Source organism: Cupressus sempervirens, chromosome 9 (assembly GCF_028749045.1).
Source record: "Cupressus sempervirens isolate cs-2001-9-10 chromosome 9, ASM2874904v1, whole genome shotgun sequence".
NCBI lineage: Eukaryota > Viridiplantae > Streptophyta > Pinopsida > Cupressales > Cupressaceae > Cupressus > Cupressus sempervirens.
In genome coordinates, this window is record NC_143126.1 from 753421471 (window position 1) to 753438219 (window position 16749).

The following is a 16749-nucleotide window of genomic DNA, read 5'->3' on the forward strand; positions in this document are numbered from 1 at the left end:
ATCATACCTAATCCTACCTAACCATAAAATTAATGATTGTGGTTAAGAGGAAAAAGATCTAAGTTCTCTATTTATAGAGATAGTCAGTTAGAAGAAAAGGTTGTCATGTGCGAACCTAGGGAAGACAAAAAGTCTAGGGTATTGATTCATTTTGTGGCCGAATAGAAGAGACTACAATTGGCATACAAAGCAAGAAGACTTAAGAGTATGAATGCTTGAAGGGTGAACAAACAATTAGAGTTGAAGAGTATGAATGCCAGGTAGAATAAAGGACAAAAATAGAGATCTGTAATCTACAAATGAGTTTTAATGTTTTATTAGATCCATCCTTACTATTACTTTCTAATCATTGTATTAGTCAGTAAATCCTTTGGATTATGGTTGACCTAATAGTCATTTGTAAATCTTTTAACCTAGTGACATTCTAATGGAATGGTCTAAAGTCCTCTAACAAGGCTCACTCCTAACAGGGTGATTGAAATCCTTCAATCGAGTCACATTTAACAGTGTGTATTGTAACCTTTAATATGGTTAGCCTTTCATAGGGCATCACTTCAAAAGAGTGAGAATGGTAGCATGTTACTAGTGGTTTTTTCCCAAATTGGATTTCCACATAAAATCCTTGGGTCAAATTGTGTGAATGTTCTTATGGTGTTCCATGTTTACATTCCTACAAAGTTGTTTTGACCTAGGATAGTAACCTACAAAGTTTAAGTATTGTATGATCTAATGGATGCATACATATTAGGATTTTTTAGATATGGGTCTACTAAGCATTGAAAAGTTTTATTTGTACATCTAGACCTTGGATAACTGACTTTCCCCCCCTCTCAATTATTCTAAAGAATTCCAAAAATTGGTATGAGAGCCTATTTTCTTGAGAGGATCATCTTGAAAGTATTGAAAGCAAAAGATCAAGATGTTTAAAGGAGAGGTACCCAAGCTTAACAAGGAGAACTTCCATATATGAAAATGTTTGATGAAGCTACATCTAGGAGGACTTAGAGATTATGCAAAATCTACCATCACCACTAACCGTGTTGACCTTGTTGGAGCCCTTACTGCCAAAGATCTAAAGAAGAAGAAAGAACACAATCAGGCTATGTTAGAGATTGCATCTTCCCTAAGCTACATTGAGTTTTATGACATCCAAGAATGTGATACTACTAGGAATATGTGGGATGCTATAGAAAATATCTATAGAGGAGACAAAAATGTGCTGAGAGCCAAGTCCAAAAGTCTTAGAGGTAAGTTTGATGATACGAGAATGAAAGTAGGTGAGAATATAGTTCAATATTGTGCCAGACTAATAGAATTTTTTAATGCTATTAGAGGAGCAACTGGTAAAATTGAAGATGAGACTATGATTATCAAAGTACTAAAGCCCTTGTTGCCTATCTATTCTATTAGATTCTCTCCCATATAAGAACTAAGATGTACACCTAGTAATGATCTCACCCTTGAAGGATTGATAGGTAGACTCACTACCTTTGAACTCTCTAATTTTGATAATTTCAAATATAAGAATGTTGAATCTTCTTTCAAAGATAAACTATCATTAAATGAACCTAAAGAGAAAAAGAAAAAGGTCAAATATGTTTCTAGTAATAGTGATACAGATGAGGAGGATGTTGAATCACTTGAAGCATTGCTAGCAAGGAGATTTCATAGAGGCAAAGGAAAATTCAATGGTAAGTTACCTATCATGTGCTTTAATTGTATAGATGTTGGTCATATTGTTGCTAGATGCCTAGAGAAGAAGAACAATAGAAGTAGAGATGAATACAAAAGTAGTAGAGATGAGGACAACAAAGATTATAAAGATAAAGGAAAGAAGTATTGCTACATTGATGAAGAGGAAACCAAAGCTAAATCTGACGACCATGATGATGAAGTGGTGTATGTTGCAATGAAGGATGATTCTAATGAGAATGAGGCAACTGCACTAGTATCTTATGTGAACAAGAGTGATAGACAGATAATTGACAATGGGTGTTCACATCACATGATTGGAGATAAAAGTAAGTTTATTAACCTTGATAATTATGATGGAAATAGTGTAAGATTTGGTAATGATGCACCTTATATGATAAAAGGTAAAGGATCAATCAAACAAATAGAAAAGATCATCTGTGACAATGCTTATTATGTAGAAGGACTTAACTATAACTTTTTGTGTGTGTCACAACTGAATAGTTCAGGTTGCAAAGTTGAGTTTGTAAAAAAGATAGCAAAGATCTATGAGACTGATGGGAAACTAATTAGGAAATGTGATCAGGCTAGAGGTAATCTATTTTATCTTGATATGAATGATGCTACTTGTCTTGTTGTAGAATTTGATGATGTGTGGCTATGAAACAAGAGGTTATTTCATATTAACTTTGATAACTTAGTGAGTATTAGTAACATGAAAAGAGTTATAGGTTTTCCTAAACTTAAGAAACTTGACAATATGATTTACAAACAATGTCAGTTAGGCAAGATGAAAAAATCTAATTTCAAAAGTAAGACTCGCATCTATAAAGAAATTCGAGAATTAGTTCGCACTAATTTGTGTGGACCAATTTATGTGGAAAGCTACAAATGTGAGAAGTACATTCTCTTATTTGTTGATGATTATTCTAGGATGATGACAGTTACATCTCTAAAATAGAAATATGATGTTTTCCAAATGTTTAAGTGGTACTTAGCTAAATTTCAAAAAGAGATACGCAAAAAATTGAAATGTCTAAGATCTAACAAAGGTGGAGAATTTACATCAAATGAGTTTGAGATGTTTTATAATGATGGAGGAATCAATAGAAAAACTTCTACACCTAGAAGCCCTCTACAAAATGGGATTTTTTTAAAGGAGGAACATATCTATAATAGACTATGTTAGAACACTCATGTTGGATAAGGATGTTTCTTTGAAATACTAGAGAGAAGTTGTAAATACAACTGTTTATACCTTGAACCATGTACAAGTCAAGAAAGGTACTCATTCAACACCTTTTGAACTATGGTATGGATACTCACCCAATGTAAAATATTTTAAGGTATTTGGAACCAAGTGCTACATTCTCAAGGATTTTAGGAATGGTAAATTAGATGCTAAAAGTGAAGAAGGTGTATTTCTTAGCTATTCCACAAGAATTAAAGCTTATAAGTGTTTAAATACTAACACTAACAAAGTTGTGGAAGTTTGATGAATATACAGAGGTACATGAAGCTGAACCTATGAAGGAACCTGAAGAGCACAAATCTTTTATATACTTTTATGAAGGTATGCCTACTGATGAAGATGTTTTAAACCAAGTTTCCAATCAACAACAAGTTTTAGTGACTATTGAGTCACATACAATGAAAGTCAAGTTGCATTTAGGAGTCAAGTTGTAGACATAAGATGAGATACACTTTGGTTCTAAGAGAAGTGTACATGAAAGAAATTTTGATCTACTTGATAGAGAAGTACATAGTGATTCACAAGTTGACAGACCCATTGAAGAAAGAAGAACAAAATCAAGATTGTCAAAGTATGTCAAAAGACATCACCCTGCTAAAAAAAATAGCAGCGATAAAGATGCTAGACCAATGAGAAGGAATATGCTAAGAAGTGGTACATGTTTTTGGAGCATGCATTAGCCTAATATAGTGAAAGATGCCTTAGAGAATGAAGACGAGTAAGTCCATGAAAGAAGAGATTGATCAGATTGAGAAGAACATGACATGGACTCTAGTACCTAGACTAGAGGACAAGAATGTTATTGGAACCGAGTGGGTGTACCAAAACAAGTTAGATGAAAATGGTGAAGTCACAAGAGATAATGAAAGATTAGTTTGCAAGGGGTATGCACAAGAAAAAGGAATAGATTATGGAGAAACATTTGCCCCAGTTGCAAGATTGGAAGGAGTAAGAACTTTGCTTGCTTACATTGCATACAAAGGTTTCAAAGTTTATCAAGTGGATGTAAAGTCAACATTTTTAAATGGTATATTAGAAGAAGAGGTTTAAATAGAACAACCTAAAGGATTTTTTGATCTAAACAACAAGAACATGGTATGTAGACTACACAAAGCTTTATATGGTTTAAGGAAAGCCCCAAGAGCATGGTATGAAAGTCTTCACAATTATCTTGTGAAGATTGGTTTTGAGAAGACTGATTATAACAATAGTATGTACTTGAAGACAGAAGGAGGTAAAGGTATTTTACTAGCTGAAATTTTTTTTGATGATATCATATTTGGAGGTAAAGATGCATCATGTAAGGCATTTGCAAATGAAATGAAGAAAGAATTTGAGATGTCTATGTTTGGAGAGATCAAGTTCTTTGTTGGTTTGCAAGTATATCAAATGAAATATGGTATATACATCACTTAGTCTAAATATGTGAAGGTAATATTGAAACCTTTTGGATTGGAGGATTCAAAACTAGTTAGCACACCTATGGTGACAGGACACAAAGTGTCAAAGAGTGATGATTTCATTGATGTGAATTAAATATTTTATAGATATATGATTGGAAAGCTACAATATGTAGTAGATAGTAGACCTAACATTGCATTATTTGTTGGGATTGTTACAAGATTTTCTACAAATCCTAAGGAGAATCATTTGATGGTTGTTAAGAGAATTATGAGATATCTAAAAGGAACAGAAGACTATGGTCTATACTACAAGAAAAATAAAAAATTTGAGTTAAGAGCCTATACATATGTTAATTGGGCTAGAAACATTGATGATAGAAAGAGCACAAGTGGTGGAGCATTTTTATTAGGAAATATATTGGTCACCTAGACTAGTAAGAAACAAAATTGTATATCTCAATCTACTGTTGAAGCTGAATATGTGGTTTTTGTAGTAAATTGTACAAATGTGGTATGGATCAAACAACTACTCAAAGGTATGGAGGAGGAAATTACTAAAACTATGGTACTTTATTCTGATAATACAATTTTTATAAAAATATCAAAGAACCATGTGATTCACACAAAGACTAAGCACATTGCAATCAAGTACCATTAGAGTTGGTTCAAGACAAAAAAGTGAGGATGGAATATGTGAATATTAAAGAAAAAATAACTAATGTATTTACAAAAGCTTTACCTAAGGATGAAATTAAATATCTTAGAGGTAAACTAGGGGTGATACCCCTATCCAAAGCTACTTAAGAAGCATGAGCAGTGCCGTGAATCAACTGAGCTAAATGTTGTATCTTACAACTTGATGTAGTGGATCTAACTTTAGGAGTTGCCTAAAGTAATGAAGGATTTGAATTAGAAGACTTATAGTCACATGAAAGGTGACAGAGGGAGAACCTATAATTGATTATATTTGCATACAGAAATGAAAACTCTTTGCATTTTTGTCAAAGAGGGAGATATAAGTATAGAGGGATATAAGTATTGAGGGAGATAGTGGAGATCAATACCTAAATATAAGAAAGAGGGTGATATGAGATAGACAAAATAATTTGGTAAGGGAGATATAAGGGAGATACATTGAAGGAGATTGGAAACGCTTACATTACCCTATACAGAGGAAGGACGTATACTGATAGAGGGAGAAATTTCAAAGATATTATTTTATTTTTTGGTATGGATGTTGGTATTGATTCGCCATCAATGCCAAAGAGGGAGATTGTTGATATGAGATTTTTTTGAAGTGAAGAACCTATAATGGAACAATCATTATTTTTTCAATGATATCAAACCTACTATCTGCTAGTAAGACAATTGCTTTTTGGTCTAAAATCTATCATTTAGTTGATTGATGAAGAGGATTTGAAAAGAGGAGACAACAATAGCACCTAAAGAAAGGTTGAGTTATTTGGTATGTAAATGAAGCACTAAGACCAAGAAATAAATTGATAAAATAGTATATTATTTATCTACTTAAATTCTATAATGAAAGATTACTCAAGTTGAGACTAGAAGAAGATCAAGTAAGAAAAGTGTCTTCCAAGCCTTATTAAGTTGTTACTGCAAGCCAAGCAAAAATTAGTAGAAGTTGAGTGAGAAACAAGAGATGTCAAGAAAAGATGAAAATAGTGCAAGCCAAGTGATTGTTAGTATATGCCAAGTAAATTTTAGTTGGTGTCAAGCATCAGTAAACTTTAGTGTTTTCCAAGTGAACTAGTGTTGGCCAAGTGACATAACAGAACAATATAGATGTTGAGTGACAACAAATAGTGTTAAAATGAATATTTTACAAATTTGAGGTGACTAATTTGATTTCTTGAATTATGTGAAGTATTTGGAAGATAACTATGATGAGCTGGTGGCACAAAATTCAAGGTAAAGCATTTGGAGGTGAATACAAAGAAGATTGTAGAAGAAGTTTCTAGAGGAACCAAATAGAAAAGTGGGTACATTAATTGGATCCTACCTAATCCTACCTAACCATAAAATGGACAACTATGGTTAAGTGACAAAAGATCTAAATTCTCTATTTACAGAGATAGTTGGTTAGAAGAAAAGGTTGTCATGTGTGAGAACCTAAGGAAGACAAAGAGTCTAGAGTATTACTTCATTCAATAGCCAATCAAAAGAGACTACAATTGGCATACAAAGAAAGAAGGCCAAAGAGTATGAATGATTTAAGGGTGAACAAGCTATTAGAGCTTAAGAGTATGAATGCCAAGAAGAATGGAGGAGTAAAATAGAGATCTGCAATATGCAAGTGAGTTGTAATTTGTTATCAGATCAAGCCTTATTGTTCCTTTCCAATCACTGTATCAGTCTAGGTTAAATCCTTTGGATTAAGGTTCACCTAAAATTCATTTGTAAATCCTTTAACCAAGTAACATTCTAATGGAATGGTATAAATTCCTCTAACAAGGCTCACTCCTAACAGGGTGATTGAAATCCTTTAACTGGGTCACATTTAACAATGTGTATTATAACCTAGGATAGCAACCTATGTAGTTTAAGTATTGTATGATCTAATGGATGCATGCATATTAAGGTTTTATGGATATGGGTCTGCTAAGAATTGAAAATTTTCATTTTAACATCTAGACCTTGGATAACTAATTCACCCCCCTCTTAGTTATTCTAAAGAAACCTAACAATTGGTATCAGAGCCTAGTTGCTTGAGAGGATCAGTTTGAAAGTACTGAAAGAAAAAGATCAAGAAGTCTAAAGGAGAGCTACTTGAGCTTAATGAGGAGAACTTCCCTGCATGGAAAATTTTGATGAAGCTACATCTTGGAGGACTTGGAGATCATGCATAATCTACCATCACCACTAAGCATGTTGACCCTGTTAGAGCCCTTACTGCCAAGGATCTAAAAAAGAAGAAGGAACATAATTTGGCTATGTTAGAGATTGAATCTACCCTAAGCTACACCAAGTTTGATGACATCAAGGAATGTGATACTGCTAAGAAGATGTGGGATTCTATAGAAAAGATAGATGGAGGAAACAAAAATATGCTAAGAGCCAAATCTGAAAGTCATAGAGGTAAGTTTGATGATATGAGAATGCAAGAAGGTGAGAATATATTTCAATATTGTGCTAGAGTAAAAGAATTTTTTTATGCTAATAGAGGAGCAATTCATTAAATTAAAGATGAGACTATGATCAAAAAAGTATTAAGAACCCTTCTGGCTATCTATGTTATTAGAGTCTCTTTCACACAAGAACTAAGATGCACATCTGGTAATGATTTAACCCTTAAAGGATTGATACATAGACTCACTGCCTTTAAACTCTCTAATTTTGATAATTTCAAATCCGAGAATGTTGAATCTACTTTCAAAGATAAATTGTCATTAAAGGAACCTAAAGAGAAAAAGAAAAGGTCAAATATGTTTCTAGTGATAGTGATATAGATGAGGAGGATGTAGAATAGCTTGAAACATTGTTGGCAAGGAGATTTCACAGAGGAAAAGGAAAATTCAAAGGTAAGTTACCTATCATGTGCTTTAATTGCAATGAGGTTGGTCATATTGCTACTAGATGTCCAAAGAAGAAGAACAATAAAAGTGGAGACAAATACAAAAGTAAAACAGATGAGGACAACAAAGATTATAAAGATACAAGAAATAAGTCTTACTACATTGATGAAGATGAAACCAAAGATGGATCTAATGACCATGATGATGAAGTGGTTTATGTTACAATAAATGATGATTCTGATGAGGATGAGGCAACTATAGTAGTATCTTATGTGAACAGGAGTAATAGATGGATCATTGATAGTGGGTGTTCACATCACATGACTAGAGATAAAAGTAAGGTCATTACCCTTGATTATTATGATGGAAATAGTTTAAGGTTTGGTAATGATGCACCTTGTTTGATTAAAGGTAAATGATCAATCAAACTTAGAGAAAGGATCATGTGTGATCATTCTTATTATGTAGAAGGACTTAACTATAACTTATTGAGTGTGTCACAACTAAATAGTTCAAGTTGCAAATTTGAGTTTGAAAATAAGATAGCAAAGATCTATGATACTAATGGGAAACTAATTTAAAATAAGATAGAAAAGAACCGGTTATTATTGTGGAAATGTTGCATAGGTGATTACTATAGACACCTAAATTTTATTACACCGCTTCAGTAATCTTATTTAGTTATCTCTGAAGGCATCATTAATTAAATTCTTATTTAATTAATCATTTCCCATCCCCTAGTTGATTAATTTAATTAATCATCCATAGTCCTAATTGATAAATCAAATAACTCATTATTTATCAATTAATCCTATTCTCCTATCTAATTCCAAAAATCCCAAATTTATTAAAATCACTTTAATAAATAAAGCCCTCAAAATCTAATAATCCTAAAACTATCCTAAATCCCCCCATTAGCTTAATCCACCCCATCCACCCATACTAACTAAGCTTAGCCACTAACTAACCCACCCTCATGAATGCCATCTAGTTGCCCATCTCTAATCTAATCCTAACCCAAGTCTAAACCATCCCCTAATCATTTGCACATTCGTAAGCAAGCTTAAGACTTTTCTAAACCAAACCAAAGTCTCCCCTCAAAATATCCCAACCACCAAGCCATAAGTGCTCCCACAAAGCCATAAATGACTCTTACAAGCCCATTTATTGCTCTTACAAACCATTATGAGGGTCTTTATGAGCTTTGAGCCTCTTTTGTTGACCCTTCAACCCCTCTTGCTTTAACCAATGACCTTTTGACATGTGTCACTCCCTGATTGGCTATAAGGGAGCACAATCCATGTGCTCTCCTCTCATTCAATCTGAGCCCTCCATAAGCTTTCCCCTTTCCTTCCATCCTAGCCATCGATCCTTCAAGCCCTTTTCCTATTTAAGGAATCCCCTCCCAAGCCATTTTAATCACAATCCATCAAGTAAAGTTACCATGCCATTTTGAGAAGCCAAACTCATACCTATTTCAATCATCCACTTCCATGCTAATGTTATGATGCTATTTTGAGAGCTTAAGGACTGTCAAAATACCATCATAATGGAAAAATCCATCTGCAAATCCACTTTGATCCATATTTTTCATTGAAGCTTGAGAAATATTATTGAGCATACATCTACATCAAAGGATGCATCTACAAAATCAAGGAGGCTTTTGGAGTGATCTTGCTCTTAGTTTGCACTCTATTACACCTTCTTTTGTCTCATCTTATATGGGAATATAGTTTTAGTTTGTGAATGTTTTCCTTATTGTTAATCTTCTTTGCACACTAAATCTTGTTCTACATTTTGGCACGCTTGGTGGGACCCCGCATTTGAGTCAATCTGATCAATTTTTAAGATTTTTTGTGATATTTAACCAAATTTAACGTGGTTTGCTTGTGTATTTTTGCAAAAGGTTTGCTAATATTTTTACAGGTACACAGGTTCCCCTTTCGAAATCATGCCCTAGGCCATATAATCAGTTTTCATTTTTGAGACTTGAAAAATGTGCTTTTTTGCAATCCCGTGACCCTAGAATCGTGATCCTGCGACCGCATGAACGTAGCTATTCGCCGACGGGAACATGAATTTGCCAATTTTTTTCTCATGAGAATGCAACTATTGACCAGTCAAACTTTGAAACCCATTCTCACATTTGACCTCTCCAACCCGTCAAAGAATTCCCCTGCGAGAACAAGGCCAAATTAACCTGCGAGATTACTCTATGCCATTTATCCCACAGCCTGTCTTTTTGTAAATTTTCACCAATTTTTAGTACTCGCAGGATCGCTATCTAAACCTGCGGGATCGATGTCTAAACCCATGGGAACACTGTTCTACCTATGGGACCACTACCTAAACCCGTGGGAACGTTGTTCTACCTACGAGTTAGCTATCCTGCTACTTCTCCCTACATTCCCACACATGGGATTGCTTTCCTACCAAACTCGCGGGATCACCAAAAAAACCAAAAAATCAAAAAAGTTTTTTTTTAAAAAAATAGTATAAATCAAATTTTAATTTTTGGTGGTTCCATAGAGTAGAAGTTTTTTAAAGCATTTTTACACCTATGAAAAAGAACAAAAAAAGTTGATTTTATTTTTCCCATAGTTAAGCTTTGATTTTTGAGATTTTTGGTGACTAATCAAATTGGCTTTTGTAGCTTTGCAGATTGGAGCATCTATGAAACCACTAACCATGTTTCTTGCAAGTTATCCTTACATGGTTTAATGCATGTTGTTAAAATGAACTTGAATGTTTAAACACTTGTCTTTGAATGCATGTTGCTCAAATCAAATCTTGAATGCCATGGATTAAAACATAACATTTTCATTGGAATGCATTATCAACATAATCTTGGATGCTAAAGGTTAAAAAGAATAAATGCAATGAACATTTGATTTTGGGTATTAAAGAACATTGCAAATCAACACACTTTAACTTTGGTGCTTAAAATGAACTTCATTCAATCTTGAATGCTCTAAAGTGAAAATGTTCTTGTTCCCTCCTTTTTAAAAGCTATCATGTGCATGATTTACTTATGTTGACGATCTCTCAATTTCTATTATGTTGACAACACTGTCAAGTTGGAATGAACATTGTATGCCATAATCACAATTGTCTTCAATCATAGCTTACAAAATCTAAATCATCAATTGAAAAATAACAAGTGTCTTTTAAACCCAAGATCACTTATGTGGTTTTATTTTTCACTTTTTAGGAGGCCTTCTTAGGGATTTCATCACCTCTTGGGACGACCTCAACTCCAACATTCCGGCAGAGTATAAAGATTGAGAGGTGAATCCAAAGACACCTCTCTTAGGATCAAGATTTTGTCACTCAAGCTAAGCCTCAAGGAACTTTATATTCTTGAGAAGTGAAAGAGGAGAAGTGGGTTACTACTCCTCTCGGCTATGTGACATCTTTTTGGTTTCATCTATGGATTAGGGCCTCACGTACCTTGCATATATCAAGGACACCCCTATCTAATCTTGTATATCCTAGCAAAAACCTTATAGGGCTATTGGTGTGTTTGACATTCTTGTGTGTTCAACATCCTCCCCATGTTTTAGAAAAAATTAAATCATTTTGCTAAAGAGATCACTTGTCTATCCTTTGAAACGGTTGTTAGCAAGTCCATTCGCAACAACCCAACCATTGGTAAATAATTTGAAACCCAAATGAAGGGCATACTTAGCATAGTCACTGTCTCATCCAAGATTCATCCAAGCTTTCCTCTAGTATCATCATTCTTGAGATTTTCCATAAAATCTTCCTTTTCTCTCCATGTATTAACTATGCAACATCCCATCCCTACCCAACTCATCATCTAAATCCAAATCTGAGCTTACCAACTTATCCTAATCTACATTTTTGTATTCATCCTTCATCCCCAACACATCATGTCACAATCCTATTATGATGAGTTTTGTCATCCTACCTTTTCTCCCACTCCATCCTATTCCAATGATGATGATGATCTTGTTGACTACAAGGGATATTTTGAAAGCCTTAGAGATATTCCTCCAAACATCCTCCAAAATCCAATCATTCCTCCAAACTACTCCATCATTCCTCCCTACATATCCACTAGTACTCCCTACCCTACCTTTGACAAGGGAAATCCATTACTATCCTCATCCTTACCTCCTTCCTATATTGTGCCCACATATTCCTCTTATACATCAGTCATATCTCCATCTTCCTCTACCTTCATCTCCCAGCCTCCTCCATTCCAAAACAATTCTAGTAGCTACATCCCTAATCCAAGCCCACCATCTCAATATCCTCCAAACCATGTTCCAAATCCTCCAACCAATCCTAGTCCTACAATGCATCATCCCGATCCCCTTACTTCGCCTAGTCCAACACACCCATCTCCAAGGAATTTTACAAAGAAACCCAAAGTAATTACATCTCCCACCCCCATCACTCCTCTTATATCATCCTATCGCTACCATCCCTATCTCATCCACCCCACTTATCAAACCCCTTCCATCTCCTACCTCCCATCCATTGAATCCCTCCAAATCCCATCCACATCTCCTCCTCCTAGCATTACCCAAATCCCATGTAACAAACCTACTAAGTCCATTCCCCATCAACCCATCCCCATTGAAGAAACTCCTACCCATCCATCTACCTCACTCAAAAAGACCATCCATACTTCTCCTATCATACCATCCACTCCCACCCATTCCTATCAAGATCTTGTCCAAAAGCATGTTGAAATATTCCCCGACACAACAGAAGATCCCACCATCCCACTTATTCCCCTACATGATCCACTTTTACCATCCCCTCCATATTTGAATCTCATCATCACACCTACTCCATCTCAACATCCATTTCCATCAACCCATCCAACTCATGATGCTATCCTTCCATCCCCTCTACTTCATGTGCATACCAATCCCATAATCCATGATGGTAGATCAATAGAAGAAGAACAAAATATCATATCTGAACTCACATCTTGTGTTCCAAATAATGAACATCATATTAAAGAAAGAAATAAAAGTGTATCTCTAGATGTTGGTATCCCCTCTATCCCTGCATGGTCCCAAGTCCTTCCATCTTCACCCCAAAGATCCCATCCATCTTGTTCTAAATCTATTTTGGGCCCTTATCCTACTTCTTTTCAACCCTCCATTTTGGGTCCATATATTCCTTATCTAAATCCCACACCCTTTCCATCCATTTTGGGTCCTTATATACCTAGTATGAATCCTTTATCTCCTCCATCTATCTTGGGACCTACTCCTTCCCTATTTCCATCTATTTTGGGCCCATATCCTTCATTCCCACCATCCATTTTGGGCAATTATATCCATCCATATCACATGTTCCAATCTATCCTTCCATCCTCTCAAATCCACCAGCTAGATCATCAAAGGCACTCACCCTTGAATCCCTTCCAACCTTCACCCTATATCACCCCATCCAAAATCCCTCCATATCCCCATGCTCTTGTTCCCATACCATGGCTAATGAAAGCATATTAGATGCAAAACTCAAAAAGCATAAATCCAAAAATCCATAAAAATCCAAGTCTCAACATGTCCCTTCTAAAATACATGTTCCAGAAGAGAAGCATTTGATCCAAATCAAAGAAAAGGTCAAGAGGCCACAAAAGACCAAGCTAAAAAAGTCAAAAATCATGTGGATACCTAAGATGCTCATAAAATAAATGCATATCAAAGAAAAATCTCAATTGGCATCCATTCATGCTACTCAAAAAGCCTCATCAATTCATCCTTTATCCAAATCTTCATATAAACATCCTTCATCCCCCCAATCCACTCTTAGTCCATATGCTTCTTATCCTAAATTTCTCATCCTCCATCTTCCAACTCTACTTTTAGTCCTTATCTTTCTCTTCCTCTATTTTCTCCTCAACTTTGCTCAATATCATCTTTTTCCACTACTTTATCACCTCTCAAGGTGTGTGCCAATGATGATCTTTCACTTATCTTATATCTTCCCATCCATTATCGGCCAAACTCCCACCCACCATTCCACTTGTTCAATTTAATTCTTTTCCATCCATCCTACCAACATCTATGAGTAAAAGTGCATCAAAAAAAAGTCAAAAATAAAAATAAAAAAATAAAAAAATAAAACAAAAAACCAAAAAAAATTGTCCAATGGTGAAAACTTGGCAATTTAGGTGCCTTGGACAAGTACCATGGTGAAAACATGGCAAACAAGCATCATGCGTAATCCCTCCATCCAAATGCTCTGTACACTTGGGGGCACGTTCCATCACCCATCATCCCCATCTCATCCCACCATACTCACCACATCTTATCCATTTCACCCACCATCCTCCTTTGGATCTTGATAGAAATAACGTCCACCACTAGATACATGTTTTTGGTCATCCCTTTGACATGTATTTTCCATCAAAGTTTGTATCCACCTATCCTTTATCTACCCATTCTTTCATCCATCCAATCCCTCCTTTGGCCTCATCCACCCATCCTCCTTATCCTCTACCTCATTAACCTTTCACATCCTAGCTTCCATTCTATCTCCCTTATCCTCTTGCTGACCAATATTCAATCCTATCGCATCCCTCATAAAAAATCCTCTTGAATAGCATATTATAACTGGGGGCACTCTATTCCTTGGAGACCATGTCATGTCCATCTTTCCATCAATCCTTATCTTTTTGCATCCCTCTATCCATTGTTCCCTTTTTTATCTATCCTTGCATCTCCCAACATTACCTCCATCTTTCCTTCACCTGGTGCATCCCTTGTCATTGGTATCTAGCCCTCATCTATCCCTCATCCTAAGCCTCCTTTTGTTATCCTCCCATCCTGATCTTTTCTCCCGCTATCTCCTCATCCTAAGCTTCTTATTCCCACTATCTTAATCTTTTCACAAACCATCTTCTCCTTTTGAGCTTTTCATCCCTTCTATCTCCTTATCCCACGCTTTTCCTCTACCTCCCCATCTCAAGCTTTTCATCCACTATCTTCTCATCCCAAAACTTTCATCCACTATCTCTTCATCTTTATCTTTTCTACCGCTATCCTATCATGCTGAGCTTTTTGTATAGTAATCCCTTGTACATCCTTGGATCTATCAGCTATCTATTCCTTGCCCATTGATCCTTATCTTGGTCCCATTGTATACCTCTCATCTCTTCGTGTTAGTTCCTGCTTGATCACAAATTGCAGTTCTCTTGGTTAAGTGCTTTAGCAAATCCTTGTATGAGATCCCTTGTCATCAAAATGTTGTCCTAAAGAGTTATTCTTGCCCAGCTCATCCTAGTCATCGATATTACCGATAGATCCTTGTAGGATGCATCCTTCCTCTCATCTAATCTTGGTCTATCAGTATCCAGTCCTATTGATCTCTTTGGCAAAAGGTTAACTTATTTTATGGATTTACATTTTCTTTCAATTTCTTTTCTTTTTGAGATTTCAAGTTTGGTTCTTAACGTATCTCTTCCAAGTGATTTGGGTTGTTCCCTCCTCACAATCACCACAATCTTTTATATCCTGGTGTGCTACGAATGGGGCAATTTGAGTGCAAGGTCTTGATCAGGTCTTTTGTTTATTTTTCTTTTTTGCTTGTGGGTTACCCAGTGTCGTTCCATGCTACTTCCTCTGGGATTCATGTGCGATGCTGAGGAAATCTTTGTGTGTTTGTTTACAGTCATTTTGTCAGTCCTATAGAAAGTTGGTGAACAGGCCTTGCTATTCTTGGTAACCTTGGAAATTAACCAACATTCCTATATTAAATCTTGTGCTCAACTACGTGGTGGTCCTTCTCTTTGAAGTATCCCCTTGCTCAAAATGCTTAAATGGATTCCTTGCATCTCCATTATCCCCCATCCATATCCAACATCCATCTCTCCCACCCCCTTTTGTGCATCAGTTATCTCTCAGAATCAATCATCACTCTTAGCTTTAGGGATCCACAATCTTAGTCTTAGGGATCCACCCATCAAATCAATCCACCAAGCCTCATCTTTCGAGATCCACAATCCTCATCCTAGGGATCTCCACAACCCATCTTCCATCAATTCGACTCTTTGAAATCCTATTGCATCAGCTTTCTTGTCCCATCATCCATCCCCTCCTCCTGGTTTCCTTTTATAGCGCTCCACTCCTTCATCCTCCTCCGAATCCTGGAATGTCTTAAGCTTGCTTCCTTTTATGCATCTGAACTCCCTTTATCATTCTCCCATAGTGAGAGTTTGAGCTAATTCAGCCCCTTCTCTTTGCCAATCTATGTCTCTACTCATCTTGAATTCTTATGCTTTTCAAGAAGCCATCGAGCCTTCTCTTCTCTCTCCGCTGCCTTCTTGAAAGGGCATCTTGTAGTCTAATCTCTCCTCTTCTTATCTGAGAATGGGGCAACTTTGTTGCTAAAACATCTTCCTCATGTCATTTATATTCAAACTTCTTTGAAATAGTGTTGTCTCAACACTATGTCAAAGAGGGGCAAAATGTAGACACCTAAATTTGATTACACTGCTTCGATAATCCTATTTAGTTATCTTTGAAGGCATCATTAATTAAATTCTTATTTAATTAATCATTTTCCGTCCCATGGATAATTAATTTAATTAATTATCTATAATCCTAATTGATGAATCAAATAACCCATTATTTATCAATTAGTCCTATTCTCCTATCTAATTCCAAAAATCCCAAATTTATTAAAATCACTTTAATAAATAAAGCCCTCAAAACCTAATAATCCTAAAACTATCCTAAATCCCCCCATTAGCTTAATCCACCCCATCCACCCATACTAACTAAGCTTAGCCACTAACTCACCCACCCTCATGAATGCCATCCACTTGCCCATCTCTAATCTAATCTTAACCCAAGTCTAAACCATCCCCTAATCATTTGCA